The sequence below is a fragment of the Stylophora pistillata genome, chromosome 3 (genome assembly GCF_964205215.1).
Source record: "Stylophora pistillata chromosome 3, jaStyPist1.2, whole genome shotgun sequence".
Classification (NCBI taxonomy): domain Eukaryota; kingdom Metazoa; phylum Cnidaria; class Anthozoa; order Scleractinia; family Pocilloporidae; genus Stylophora; species Stylophora pistillata.
The window spans coordinates 14,625,339-14,636,166 of NC_142521.1; the positions used below are offsets into that span (position 1 = coordinate 14,625,339).

Genomic DNA, 10,828 nt, shown 5'->3' on the forward strand with positions numbered 1-10,828 from the left:
CAACCTAGAATATGATGATGGTGTAGAATAAGGTTAAATCATGTGTATTTTTACATTTGCAAACAATAATTTTATTCAGCACACACCACAACAAACTTGAGTTACAACTGTAATTTATGATGATGATTCTAAAGAGTACAAAGGATAACAATCAAGGGAAGACTATATTCAAGAGAAACAAAATAATCGTAAAAATAATAAATAAAAAACTTTCAATATGTGCTACCTGATATGAACAGTGATGAATAAAGAAATGGTTAGGAGCAGAAAAATGAACTCTCGTAATATTTTCTCACCTTCTTTGCACACATGTGCTTCAGACAATGCGGCAGATAATTTCTTCAGATCAACAAGCCTGTATCCCTCTCCCTGAAAATTTTTCTCATCATCAACACTCTCCGATGAAATGTCCGAAGCGTCTTCTCGCCTCATTTTCTGTCTCGAAGCACAAATTGTTTGATCACACTCCGCATCAGTTGGTGTCTGATCACACAAGGAACTCTGAGTAGGATCGCCGATTTCTCCATCCACATGTGGCGTTTCTTTCGCTATTTTCCCGTATCTCTGAGCTCCAGTAAAAGGTTTCCCTTTCCTTTTTTTTCTGTATACAGTATTCTTTTTACCTCCGGGCATTTCACACAAAACCTTCACTGATATATTAACCCTCGAACTTGCTCTCTCTTGATGCCATCAATCATGCTTCTTTTGATCCCATAAAGCTTCAGAGAAATGTACTGTTGTGTAAATGATCATATAACGTCCTCTTATAATTCCTTCACAAATTATAGGAATTGGATTTGGAGTACAACGGAAAAATGCTACTTTGCGTTGGCATGCTAACAATAATTTTTTTAACTAGTCCACAGAAAACGTTTCGCAAACACTAGAACACATCAATTAGGATCGTAAAACACTTGTCATGACTTTCCTCAATGCCTAAAGCTTCAGATTTTTGAAAAAAACAAAAATTGCATTTTGGAGTCGAAATTTAGGTTAAGTCCCGCCTTAATTGCATATTACCCATTTTATAAATCTTTAACCCTTCAACTAGGAAAAAAACCCATGTACAGTAATAAGAACATTCCCGTTCTCAGACCCCCATCAGCTTACTCGGCCGGCAGTGCCTCTTCACTAATTTATGATAAATTGAAGGGCTCTAGTGATAAACACAAAAGTAACCTTTTTCCATATTCGTCAACTTCAGAAAAGTTAAATCTAAACAAGCAAGGAAATCAACAATCGAATATGAAAGTGGCGTCAAAGACGTGATAAAAAATATTTAGTGTGTGAGCTAATATTTTTTGTACAGAGGCAGGTTACCAGGTTACTTCTACATGTCAAAATTAGCGAAGATCACACATTCAAAGATTAAACGCGTAAGTTTTTTCGTCTCCAAGTCTATCTCGATTTTATTTCTGGTAATAGCGTGAACTTCAATAAGAAATTGTTGTTAAAAAAAATCAGATTTCTGTTGATTATTGAGGTGTAATAATATGTAGTCGGGATGAGGTGAGAACCCGAACAATTTTATTTTTTCGCTTTAAGGGCACGAAAAATTTTAAATTCATACGCATACCTACGTACGTGAACTTTATTGCGCAGGAAGAGAGTATTTGGCCAACAAAGTTAGTTGGAGAAACTTGTAACGGAATTAAAGTATAACTGATGATCATGAATGCAAGAAATAGCAATCACCATTTAAGTTTAGAAGGGTTCTATCTTTATGTTTTGGGAGTAGTCAAACACTCCCATAATCTAAAAAAAATACTGAAAGCTGATCAGCTAAATAGTTTGTCGTGTGCTTACGAATTTTTGTTCATGTTCGACTTCAGGTAGTTACAACTATGCCAGAAAGGCTAATTCACCTTTATAACAAGGCGAACAAGTAATTGCTTCTGTCAGTTAGTGAAAGTCTTATTTTTTTAACATTATATATTTCAAATGAACATATGGTCTTCTAAATCTTCTCGTAATCAAGCGTCAATAAAATGAGTGATAAACAATATTAAAGTTGTTCTTGTGCCCCTTTCAATACCTTTCGCAACAGGGCTTCCCTAATAAGAGGTTATTCGAATCAGTTTCAATTTTTTTTTTACTATTATTATAATTATTTTAAATAATACCAGTCTATGAGTTCTTTTGTCTTATCTCTTCCTCCCGAATCCTTGGTTTAATGTTCTTTATCGCTGGAAGGTTTTGAGATCGAGAGAAGGAAGCAAGATTTTTTGTCTCCCGATCGCAGCCTCAACAAGGGGTTCTTGAACCATGAGGAAAAGAAAATAAAGAAAAAATAGTTTTATTAGTTGTGTTGGCATTCTTGCTGTTTTCTTATGGAGATACTTCTATCATAGTACAACCAAGAAAATATAGAAGATGAAGGAAAAAAACAGTGAAGAACACAACTGTATATGGATTACCACAAGGCTTTAAAAATACTTTTAAAATCAAATAGTATTATTCCAATGCAAAAGTTAAGCTGTATATGAATTCCGTACATACGGTTGCCTTCCAGAGCTGAATGTTTAGCATTTCATTTTGGTGTCTAAGGTCAATAATTAATCATTCGTGTTCATGATAAATGCAATTTTCTTCCCGACACTGCGGGCCAAGTTTACGTTGTTGGGTCACAGAAAAGTTCTGTTCGTGTTTGAACTTAAAAACCTTTAACTTTTTTCTAACGTTCTTAGCATGATGGAGGTATTTCAAACACGAGTACATCATACCTTTGTTTTAGTCTCTTTTGGAAGGTCACATTCTGAAGAACGTCGGGAACTCTACGGAACAAAAATATGATTAAATCTAAACATAAACGTTAAGCCTCTAACATGAAAACAGACGACAAAAGCAATATGACAACTTTGACCAGATTCGAACAAAGATATTGAGCGCATTCTAATGGCTCATATTTGCTATGATGGCGGCTTACCCAGTTACGTAACATCAACAGAATGAATAAGAAGGGTAAGTTTCTAAAGAAACTGTGGTGCTGCGTCGGTGGGGGTAACAAGGTAATTTGGTAATACCAACTAAGATGAAATTGTAAATTGGCCACCGTAATGAGTTAAAAAGCTGACGTTTCGAGCGTTAGCCCTAAAGTAACTGTTTCGTGATTTTCCTCCACTGAGTTTTTTAAAATTCAATTACAAATTGCATTTAATATTAAGTAATTAAAGTGACAAAATGTTAGTCCATTGAAATTACCAGCCTCTGTTTATCACTCAGCCTTCTCTCCATTTTCCCTTGATAAAGCAGTCCTGACAGAAGCTTTTCAACTTCCTTGAATTGCACCTCATGTTGCGTTTTCCATTTTTGTAATTCTTCAATTCGATCCCCGTGTTTCTCGTCCGAGAGTTGGTTTTGAGTACATACCAATTCGATTTTCAAGAAAAGTGCTATTTCTTCTCGCTGGAGTTCCTTAGTATATTCCAAAAGTTGTTGAATACATTTTACATTATCTTCACTTTGTTGCGCAACCTCGGCAGTCACTTTGATGAGACCTTCAAACATCTTCTGAAAAAAGTTGCGATGTTCTTCACATGTTTGTAGCAATTTATCCACGCTTTCATCGTTTGATGGATCCACCTCTTTATTTAATGAGCTGCTTAATGGCTCTATTTTTTTCTTGGAGGTATCTTGAGTCCCATTTGCTGTATCAACATTTCCACAAGCCAGTTGCCCTTCCTTCATCTGGAACCTCAGGTCCTGAAGCTCTGATGAAATATAACGCTTTAGGCTTTCCTGTCTCGCCACAACAACAGTTTCTAAGAATCTTTTGCTTATAATTGTCTGTCAAAACAATTGAAATGAAACTGGGTGAGACACTTAATCCAAAATATAACATCATTTTCGAGGACGTACCCCGAATCACAGAGTGAATTTTTTCTAAACATCCTAATTGGATTAAAGGGATAAATGAAGAAATTACCTCTTCCAATTTCAAAAATTTGTCACTGTTGTTGAATGGCTTCACCATGTATTTATTTCCCAGGGCATCTTCGCACACCAAAAGCTAAAGAAATGACAAAAAGTTGAGTGTTAACATACTGGACTAATTTGATAAAAATGTTCGTTAAAGTGCACCAGACCCAAAATTTTTTTTTCGCTTAACGAAATAAGCTTATTTTTTGGAGTATTTCTGTGCAAAAATTTTTTAATTTGGTCAAATCTTCAATTTTCTATGCCCAGTCAAAATACGGAAAATCGGCCGCCATCTTGTCCCACGACCGAGTTTAAAGAAGAATAGCTCTAGCGGGTAATGTGACGTCAAATCGAGAACACGAAAGTCTGCATCTCACACATTTTCACTTGTTTGGGAAGATTGTCGTCGATATTGTCCGAAATATGCCGACTAGGTGTGTTGTATGAAGAATGTATGAAGCGCGATACCCCCTTGCAAATTTCGCACGTTGCTACATCCTTCTACAACACACTTAGTCGGCATATTTTCGGACAATTATCGACTACAACCTTCCCAAACAAGTGAAAATGTGTGAAATGCAGACTTTCGTGTTCTCGATTTGACGTCACATTACCCACTAGAGCCATTCCTCTTTAAACTCGGTCGTGGGGCAAGATGGCGGCCGATTTTCCGTATTTTGACTGGGCATAGAAAATTGAAGATTTGAGCAAATAAAAAAATTTTTGCGCAGAAATACTCAAAATAATAAGCTTACTTCGTTAAGCGAAAAAAATTTTTTGGGTGTAGGTGCACTTTAAATAAAGATAATTTTCATATTTTATTAGTAAAGAGTAATTGAGAGTGGAGAATGGTGAAAACCCGTATGAGAGATATCTCTGGTCTATGCCTGGTCTAGGTTTCATCCTGTTGTGTTTACAAGTCATAATCACATTTCCCAATCACGAGAAAAATTCAAGCGATTTGCTCGAGAGGGGTCGAGGGCAGACTTACCAATCATCAGCTCTGAAGGAGATGGATTATAACCATGTTGTAACAAAGTATGTATGATGTCATTATGAAAATGATATCTTTCAGTAGTTATTGTAGAACACGTATTATTAACTACTAACCTTATCAGGCCCTCCACCCAAGTCATGAATAACTGTTAAACTGATAACATGGCCCTTGGGTATGTTTCCACACTTCACATCATCCACTCCTAATCATGTATATTGTAAGGGGAAAGTATTTTAGAGTTATGCGTCTATAATTCGAAGCCTCCATAACCACCCGGGTAACCCCCGAATAACCTCCGGGCACCTTTCCCTACATTTGAACTTTTTGAGGATTGGTTTGTTTAAATTCCCACCCCCCGGGGCTAGATTGTATTCAAATCCCCACCCCCCCCCCCACCCCGAGGTCAAGTTGTGTTCAAATGCCTTACCCAAGCACCGGATTTGATAATCAACTTTTGTAAAAGTCAAGGTCAGCAACTGCGACTCTCTGCTCATTGACCAAACCTTAAAATCTAGACTTTATAGAGCTTTTCCTCTGAGCCATTCGCTCGCGGAAGTGAACTCTTCACCTTTAAACACCTCCATATCAGTGGAAAACACTTGTTTTCCACTAGAAAGAGTTGACACTTCGAATTCCCGTTCTAATGTCCTACCTAAGCCAGGCAAAGATCAAATTCCCCACCTCAATCAGAAAAAAGGAAATAATGATCTCAGAGCCAAGTAAAAACAAGTAAAGCTCCCGAGGCATTAGAAAACGCAAGTAAATACGTCGGCTTTAAGTTTTGAATTTGATGGGGTAAGTGAGTGATGCTTGTTTCCTGGGCCAACCAGAGATGAAAGGATGCTCAATTGAAAGGTTGCGCCTATCAATTGCCCTATCAAAACCTTATAAGCGTAAAGTGATAACTGATAAGCGCTCCCTCATTAATCGGTAGTACTAGTTGCTTAGAGATGAGTTAAATATTTTATATTCGCACGTGATATCAAGAAATGTAGCAGCCTCCGCCAGACGCTCAAGGGAGGAGGATTTTGGAAGAAATATCCCAATCCGACAAGGAAACCACGAAAATCTCCACAATTGCGTAATACGCCAACAATGTCATTGTTTTCTAAGACTTCGTCGTGAAGAGATTCATCCAGCTTTACAATGAAAGCATTTTAGCAACTATCTACACAGAACACTCACCCATATATAAAAGATACCTACTCACCGAGCAGCTTCTCTGCGATGCATTTTTTTCCAATGCTTTCTAAAGCATCCGCCAGACGCCCTGCCACTGCACTTCGCCCTTCTTTCTGTTTCCACATGAGGAGGAGATTGTTCGCTTTGTCGCGACTACAGCGATAATCGTCGTCCAGGTTTTGGATCTTTGCTGCAGAGATATCAAGCTTTGGTCCCAACTCACGCCAGCAAGTACCCACGTCATCACTTATGTCTGAAAGCTGCAGTTCTGATACCACAGACGCCCACGGGTCGATAACGTTTGCTGTGTGCGGCACAAAGGGTTATTAGATTCTTACCATATGTTGATGTTTTAGTGGCATGTAATTTAAACATTGGATTGCATGAGGTTTTACAGTCTTCTTGCCCTGGAGTAAAAAAACTTACCGGGTTTTAATTGGACAATAATAACTTATAGGGGTTAAAATTCTGTTTAGTACTTCAGTTTGATATTTAATTCTAAACTGCCAGACACGTAAGTGAGAGGTTATGCCTGAGTTACGATGCATTAGGACTTGGTTAGTAATTTATGAAATAATTTGGATATATCAACAAAAGTTGAAATGGTAAATTGGCCACCGTAATGATTACAAAAGCTGACGTTTCGAGCGTTAGCCCTTCGTCGGAGCGAATTTACCATTTTACGGTGTAAAATTTACGGTGTAGAATTTACGGTGGCCAATTTACCATTTCAACTTTTGTTGATATATCCAAATTATTTCGTTACTCCCACCGACGCAGCCCCAAACAGTTTCTTTCGAAACTATCAGCCTTTATTCATTAGTAATTTATGCATTGAAATTAATTTTAAGTCTTCTTTGCATCGTCACACCACTCAACTATTAATTCATTTCAAAATTGCTGTTACTGAAAAAATTAGACTAAGTTATTCAATTTAGATATTTCTGATTATTGTAGCAGCCTCATCAATATTATTTATGTCAACGTTTTGTTTCATACATCTTTAATTGTTCTCTGAATATTGCTTAAGATCTTTCAAACGTCACGTATCTCCTTAGTTATATTTATAACAAGATCTCGCAAGTGCCATAGTCAACCACCGAAGCTTGACACAATATGCAGCAAACATAATGGCTATGTGGCAACGTCATTCGGCAAAAATACACCCTAATTTAACTCACTTTTTCCAAAATCCCCGGATGAAGCCTTCGAAAAACGACCGAAAATCTTCCGTTCACTATAAAAGCAAAAAGTTTACTTTATGACAATAGCGGCTTCATAGCGACAGGTACAATTTTAATTTCCTGTTTGTAGTTCGTCGAAAACATCATGCCAAAACTCTCATATGTCTGTCTAATACATAATCATAATATTGGAGTTTCTGCTTTGCAGGCAATCGAAGGGTTACCAGAAAACATAAGTCAGCTTTCTATTTATTCACACGAAGTTGGAATCAACAAATTTGAAAACATTCTGAGCCGGGTACAAAAGCTTTATGATCTTATCTGCTGTTTATTGTCAAGCTAATATTTTTGGTGCCATCGACGTCATTATCTCCTCATCGAGATTCTGTTCTTTACACATTGATTAAAAATTCTAACCAGTGCTGCTTCAATCCTGACCTTAACTTGAGAAGGGGGCAGTATGATAAACCCTGTAATGAAAAAAAAAACTCAGAACGAAGCCGATGCGACTTAGTTACTCTCCAGTCTAGTTCCGTTCTCTTCAGTTATCTTTCTCACAATAAAATCAATATAGCGGAACGTATCTTACCCCGGTGCATTGTAAATATCACTGTGAATCAACGCACAAATGCAGCAATTTCGCATACAAACCCCACATAGACAACTAAACTAACATCACATGATATATGTAAAGCCTGCAGGTTAACTACAAGACCCGTTATATGTCAATTGAAGTAACAGATTATCATTCACAAAGACTCTTCCCAAAATTTATAAGTTTATAAGTTTTATTTATAAATTAAAATTATATGATTAAGCTTTCGACCTATAAAGGAAAACCTGAAATTATTGCTTTTCAAAACAAAAGGATGACATTTTAAAATTGAACTCAAGTTCTATTATGACAAGCTACCGAGACTGAACTAAACTAAATAGCCATATATATATTTACCACGAGCATATAATATTCATAAAAGCTTACTTCTAATTTCAATACCATGCTCAGCTTCTCTTTCGTTTGTCGCAGCCAATGCAGGTGTCTGCGTTTCCTCTGTAGCCATAGGACTTGCTTCTCTTTTATCTACCTCTATTTTTTACTTAATAACACTATCCTTTCCCTCTGTGATTTGATCAAAGCGTCACTGTTGACCAGAGGGCCATTTTCGACAACATTTTCAGCCACATCTTATCATGATTAAAGAAATATTATTCAAGTTTTTAGCTGAACATGCCTTCTCGTTCGTTCACTTCGACATCTGACGCTACTCAGATCCTTTGATATTGACAGAGCTGGCACTTTTCACCTTTGTACCAGTAAATACAACGAAGTGTAGAAGATTGTTTCGATTCGCCCCGCGTAATTATAAAACACGGAAATGCTACGTCTTATGATGACAAGGGAAAAAAAAAACCCAGTCTAAATATAACGACTGTGAGCTACCGGGGTCGTTCCGGATGGTTGCAGGTCCAGACGCAGTCAACTCAGAATATTCCGGATCATTCACGAACATTCTAGGTCCCTGCTTAGTATCAACGATGCAGCTTTGGATGTATGTAAACTCTTTTCATGTTCACACAGGCCAATTTTTTTTTCCTTTCAAACAATCATCTATCAGATTCATACTAGACCTATTGTAACATTAAAAGTCTGACTGTTAAACACTTCAAATGACTGGCGAGTGCTTGTCACATTGTGTCATCAAACTGATAACAGACTTCATTAACCAACAATGAGATTTCAAAAGCGTTTATCGTGCAAAAATAGCGGGTGTTTAGATTCTCAAAGTAATCGGGAAACTCATAACTATTTAATTGGTAATTGAAATTGTTTGGAGTTGGAATTAGGGTGCGGTATTAAGCAAGAGTTAATAGGTATCAAAGCATCCATTGCCTGTTTTGACATCTTTTGATTATCATAAGCACGAACAACTAAATAGTTATTACTTGTATTATGATACTTACTTCTCATTTCAACACATTTTTCAGATTCACGTTTGATCAGCTTTGTTTCCTTCAGGTCCAAGGAACCATTTTCTCCATCATGGGCTCCCGTTTTTGTCTCGGAAGTGAAGTTCTGCTTTCCCCCCATGAATCAGTGCCATTATTCAAGAGAGTCGCATTATCAAGCTCGGGAACATGTCCAAGCTCGCCGTCGGAGCTGACTGTGCAAATTTCTTCCTCTCTCTGAGCAGTATCTTCCGACCGAGCGTAAATGCAAATTTCTTTGGGTGCTTCGGTTGTCTCCCCGTTCATTTCGTAAACCACCGTAAATCACATCAGTTGAGCTTAATAACTGTTGGTGGTTTCTTATGGAGTTCAGGGTATTCATCCTCAAATTAAAGGCAGCAAACGTGCAACATATTAATTTAATTTCCTCTCTCTGAGGAGATTTTGATCGAACCACTTCAATGCAAGAAAGAAGGGAGTTATATATCTTTAAGACACGATCTGATTACAAACAGATCTTACTTTTCCTATCGGAAAAGGCTCTTCACACGGAGATATTCCGTTAGACGGCCATAACTAGTCCCAGTCAGCCAATCATCATTCAGTACTTTTTCAAACATTTTTCTATCAACATTTTTAAGTGCACTTGAATGTCATTTTACCTTTAATTTACGTCTCTCAAACATCATATAGCGGCACGGCGAAATTTTGAATTCAGAAGAATTCTAAGATCGCCTTTCGTATTATTTTTCTTATTATTTAACAAATGGTAAACGCCACAGCGTACACTATTGAGTTATGGATGCACGCGGGAGGTTGCTAAGCACGAAAGAAGCGTAAGAGTCGCTCGAGGCGATAGCCGAGAGCGACTCTAGCTTCTTGAGTGCTTAGCAAACCTCCCAAACGCATTCATAACTCAATAGTGTAGGTTGTGGTGTTTACCATTTGTTTTATAACATAACATTGATACATTGTAGCTAAAGAGTTCCCTTTCATTTAACAAATCTTACGTGACCAGAAAAAACAAGCGCACGCGGAAAAATAGTCTTTGCATTTGCTCACGTCAGCTGCATACACCCATGGGCAAATGGGGGACGCTAAATTGACCAATCAGTGCGCGCGCTTTACTATGGTTATGTTATAATGGTGCATAAAGCATGCTTATCTGTTTCATGTAAACAATATTCAATGCTTAATAGCCATTTTATAAATCTCTTGCTCTTCACCTATAAAAAAAAATTGAATTCTCTCACGTATTCAGAACATTCTCGTTCCTAGAGCCCATCAATTTTCTCGGCAGGCAGTGAGCAAAATCAACAATCGATAAAGAAAGTGACGTCAAAGACATGATATGAGTATGAGCTATAATTGTTTGTAGAGCGGCAGCTAACTTCAATCTATATGTAGTAATTCGCAAAGATCGCACTTCGAAAGATTTTTCGCCCGTGTCTCGCTCGATTTTATTATCAAACTTTAACAAGACGTTTTTGTTTTAAAAATCAAATTTATGTTGGTTATTGAGATGTTTTGATATAAGATGTAATCGAAATCAGGCGAGAACACGAACAACATTTTTTAAAGTCAAATTCATACGCACACA

The 10,828-nt window shown here is 37.3% G+C and overlaps 1 pseudogene across 1 annotated transcript; it reads right to left on the reverse strand.

The window, feature by feature from the left end:
• Positions 1-1,505: 1,505 nt before the first annotated feature.
• Positions 1,506-9,558, reverse strand: LOC111330975 (uncharacterized; annotated as a pseudogene). The gene is made up of 7 exons (XR_015998539.1): positions 9,244-9,558; positions 6,126-6,401; positions 5,029-5,117; positions 3,926-4,009; positions 3,202-3,786; positions 2,724-2,774; positions 1,506-2,257 (listed from the first exon to the last, which is right to left on the reverse strand). The product of XR_015998539.1 is annotated as an uncharacterized LOC111330975 (transcript).
• Positions 9,559-10,828: the final 1,270 nt, after the last annotated feature.